The following is a 5318-nucleotide window of genomic DNA, read 5'->3' as shown; positions in this document are numbered from 1 at the left end:
CAAATCGATAAATAAAACTTCAAATACCTCCATTTCATCCCAATCAGAGCGGCGTAAGTATCGATCTTTTTCTCGCATATGCTTATACCACAAGTCATTTTGAATATATATAAAAATTCATCATTGCATCAAAGAAGTGCATATCACATCAACACCAAAGCTGATACACACAGCCAAAAGGTATCCAGCTCTTTGCTGTTGTTGGGGTGGTAGCATTTTGACCTCAACGAAATCAATCAACAAATCGATGATAATCCCCCCAACAGTCGGTAAAAATCAATCACCAAATCGATGATAATCCCCCAACAGTCGGAAAAGAAAAAACCGACCAACAAATCGATGATAATCCCCCAACAGTCTGTAAAAATCAATCACCCAATCGATGATAATCCCCCAACAGTCGGAAAAAAAAAACCGACCAACAAATCGATGATAATCCTCTAACAGTCGGTAAGCAGAGCACAAAAACCCACCATCGGTATCGCAAAAACTCCACAAACAACCGTCGATACGGCAGAAACCCAATGCCGGTACTGCAGAAATCTACTTTATCGGGGCATCAAACCGACCTTGTTTAGCTACTAATGATGAAAAAGCTAAAGCCGAAAATTTCACAGCATGTATTAAGTGTAAAGGAATCTATACTAAAAATAATTTACGTCATCACTTTGCACAGTGTAATAACAATCAGCGAACTGTTCCAAGTGTATTGAAAAAAGCTCGAATTACAGTAGGCCGAATACATGAACGTGCATCAACAGTTCTACGACAAAAAGTATTACCACGTATGAAAGAAGATGATATATATGAATGTATAAGATATGATCTTCTTATTATTTTGTACGGAAACGGTTTGTGTTTAAGTCATCGTAAAGAATATATGCATAGGTTAATAAGAGCTAATTTGCGATTATGTGGTCGTTTTTTGCTACATATAAAACAATTAAATCCACAAATAAACGATTTTAGCTCAATTTATAATCCTACTATGTATCACTTTTTAATCGGTGCAATTGATTTGTTTGCTGGTGTTAATAATACTACTGGTCACTATGAAAAAGCTAACAACGCAACTGAAATGTCAAAACACATAAAAAAAATTGGAGAAATTTACATCGGGGAATGTGTAATCAATAAAAATCCGGAAAAACAAAAAGAAATCCAAGATTTTCTTAATTTATGCAAGAGAGGATTTGCTAATGTTACTAATAAAACGGCTATGGAAACATTAGTAGCTCGACAAAGAGAAAAAACTGTTATAATACCGTCAACAGTAGACATAATGCGTCTTAGTCAGTACCTTGATAAGTTAATAACCGTTAATTATGAAAAATTAAAACAGAAATATTCTTATAGCTCATGGAGAAATTTAGCTGACGCAACACTAACAAGAATTCAGGTTTCCAATCGTCGTAGGGCTGGTGAAGCCGAGCATTTGTTAATATCAGATTTAAAAAATGTTCAAAAAATTACAGAAAAAGATGAAGGTTTCAAGGATTTGACTGAAGAAGAAAAAAAAGCTGCAAATGAATACGTGAGAGTTGAATTAAAAGGAAAATTAAATATAAATGTACCTATTTTGTTGACAAATACTTGGCATAAAGCTTTAAAACTGATTGTAAAAAATCGACATCATGCAGGCGTTAGTAAAAAAAATCTATTTGTTTTCGGAATTGATGGAAAAGAAAATGATTCATTTTTATCCGCAACAGCCTTAATGCGTAGGTTTTCTGATGAATGCAATGCTGAAAATCCGAAATCGTTACAAGGGACACCTCTGCGTAAACACTTTGCTACCAAGTGTGCTCAATTTGGTCTTAACAAGACAAAGACAGCACATGTAGCCAAGTTTATGGGCCATGATATAAAAATTAATGAGAATATTTATAAACAACCGGTTGCAAAGACTGACATCATAGATATGTCTGAAGTCTTAGAGAAAGCCCAGCATTTGTACGATAATTCTAGTGCAAATGACGTCTCAGTAAATTCCAATCCTAATTTAAGTGAATCAGGTGCGTATCAAGATGTTTCAGCTTTGACTGACAATGATAATAATTCAAGTATTAATACTGATTTTGCTGACAACTCGATTGCGGACTCTGAAATTTCTAACTCCTCAAATATACGAGTTAATAAAAAAAAATCATCGAAGATTCAAAAAGTTCGTTGGACTACATCTGAATTTAAATTACTTAACCAACATTTTGGAGTATACATAAAATCTGAGACACTACCTTCTTTTTCTGACATAAGATCAATTCAACGATCGAAAAATATACTCTTAAACCGCACGCCTATAATAATTAGAGCCAAAATTAATAATACTTTTAAAGCGGAAAACAAAAAAAATTCAAAAGATGACAATAATAGAGCAAAAATTACCAATAAATCTCAAATAAAAAGTCATATAAAATTTGTTTTTGGTAAATATATAGCAGATAAGTCATTGCCATCATTATCAAAATGCTTAAGAGCAAAAAAGAATGACAAAATTTTTTCAAAACTCTCGGCAATTGAAATTTAAAAACTAGTTGAAAAGTTTTTGTCATAAAATATGCAAAACTTCATGTTTATCTTAATTGAGATTTTAAATTGTTTGATCATTATATTATATAATGCAACAATCTCATTCATTTTTATTTTTTTTGCTAAAGTGAGGGTTTTATTATAGTTTTCTATCAATTGATTACACTAATTACTCTCGTATTTTTGAAATATGAAGTGTTTCACTCAAAAACCTATTTTATTTTTTATGTTAATAAGTATTCGTAACTTTCTTCAATCAATACATAGTAATGCCTAACATTAATTACTTATCTTTAAAAGCCTACATGCTCTGTTAATAAATCATTTTCTATTAGTTAAGCAGTTAATTATGCTACATATTGTTTACGAGTGGCGTTAAACATAATATCTTAATTATTCAATAATTACAAATAGTTGGTTCTTATTTAACATTAATATAAGACATTAGAATAACTTAGAAGCACACTTTTGGAGAACGAAGAAATAGGAATTAAAAGTTTCTTTAGGATTGTTTCAACCATTATGTATTATTGAAAATTACTTTAACTGATTTATTAATCAAACATGCAATCATCGAATGTAATCCAAATTAATAAAACATTTTAATTCTTCTTTGTGTGAAATTTCTTTTAAAGTTTGTGCTTCATAACTAATAATTTTCAAAAAGTAGCGTACGCAAAAGTTAACTGTGAAAGCCATGATACTTTGAGGACTACTCTTAAAGAGCACACTGATAGATAAATTTATTGCTGCGTTCATTGTAAGGAAGTCTGAGGGTGTTCAAAGAACTATGCAATTGAAAAAAAAACTTTGAAAGATTCCACCTATGCAAAGTGTGTACCTATATATTTCTCAATTTGAATCATCTTAAATCTTTTTGAGTTATTTCTAATCTTTTCAATAAATTTTCCATTTAATGTGAAAAAAAAAAATTTTTTTCAACTATTAAAAAAAAAAAAAACAACACACTCATTTTAGTTTCGATAATATAAGTTGAATGTCTAGAAGTTGGAATGTGTCAATATCAGAGACGAGATTTTAAATCTACGAAAATCTTAAGTATTTTTTTTATTCTCTAAAATACTTATATTTTTTTTTTATATTATCTTTGATATAAATAATATTATAAATATTATCAGTATTATCATTATGATAATTCTGATTATTTTTGTTGTTGTTATGAATTTTTTTCAAACGGCGCAACCGATTAATTTTAAAAAATGATAGGAATTTTGATTATTATTATTGATTCATGACGCACGAAAATTCAAAATATAGAATTGAAGAAGAATTTTTTGTTGATATTTTAGTTGTTACATTATTAATATTATTCTTCTCTAAAATACTAGGCTTATTAAACTTAAAAAAATTCTGTGATCAAAAAGGTATTTTTTAATACCGAAAAATTATCGTTTTTACTTTTTTGAACACTTTCAGCTCATCCCCAAACTATCCTTAAATAATGACCTCAAACTATCTGCTGAATCGGAGAATTGTCCTCGAAGCACACGTTCAGTGTACAATAGCTTATTTAGCAGTTTGAAAAATAGTAAAAATTATTATTATTTTTTGGATTATCTTTGATATAAATAACATTATGAATATTATCACTGCCATCGTTATTATGATTATGATTTTTTTTATGTTAAAATTTTATGTTAAAAAATTTTTATGTAAAATTTTATGTTAAAAAAGCATGTTAAAATTTGAACTAACCTATTAAATATTTGAACAAAACCAATTTTACTGTGAATGATCGTGTCAAGGCCCTGTTCAATGAATATTTGAAAGGTAAAACCGGCTTTTTTAGAGAATTGTCCTCAAAACACGCGTATAGGATGCTAATCGAGCATTGTACCCTACAGTTGAAAAGTTATACAAATTTCTATTGTCATAATTAAGATTATTATTTATATTTTTATAGTTTTAAACTCTGCGTATATTCGGGACAGAAAATAGATATAAGATTCTTTTATATGTAGCTCAGCTTTATCAAGAGATTTCTCAAAATCTACCAGTTCAAATCGTATTAAAAATTTAAGTTTAGTCAAGTCCTTTCGAATGGCTTCAACCGCGATGAAATCAGTCAAGCCGTTCAGAAGTTATGAGAGGTTCACATACATCCACACATACACACACACATACATACATACAGACGTGCAAACGTCACCGCTAGAATAGTAACGGAAACTTTCTAGGACCTCGAAACGTCCAGATCTGATAAAAATTCAATTTTCGAAAAACGGAGTAAAACCAATAAGTTCCCGATTTTTGAAAATTTTCAATTTTCTCAGCGGGAAATTAAGAATATATTTAAACGTGCTTAACGTGTGTCATTAAACTGTAAAAATACTTTTGTAAAAAAAACTGACTTTAATTTTCATACCTAAAAGTCTATAAGCTGCATTGATGCTTTAAGAGAGGCTAAAGAGACCTCATAGTAGCGGTTTCCAGACCATTGAATTGATTTCTAAAAATTTGTCGCGCGTCCTTAAACTATCATTAAATAATGACCTCAAACTATCAGGCTTATCAGAGAATTGTCTGATGAGCCATTAAAAAGTGATTCCAAAAAAACCATATTTCATTAATTTTTTTTTTTTGTAGTTGTTTTGAGATTTCGCAAAATGTCTTGGTTCGAATCGGTCCGAATAGTATTCAAAATCTAAGTATTGTCAATCTCTTTTGAATGGCGTCAACCGCGATAAAAAAAGTCAAGTCGTTCAAAAGTTATAAGAGGGTCACATACATACATACATACATACGGACATCATCGCAAAGACATTCAG

Source organism: Cotesia glomerata, linkage group LG7, assembly GCF_020080835.1.
Source record: "Cotesia glomerata isolate CgM1 linkage group LG7, MPM_Cglom_v2.3, whole genome shotgun sequence".
Classification (NCBI taxonomy): Eukaryota; Metazoa; Arthropoda; class Insecta; order Hymenoptera; family Braconidae; genus Cotesia; species Cotesia glomerata.
This window is presented reverse-complemented; position numbering follows the sequence as displayed.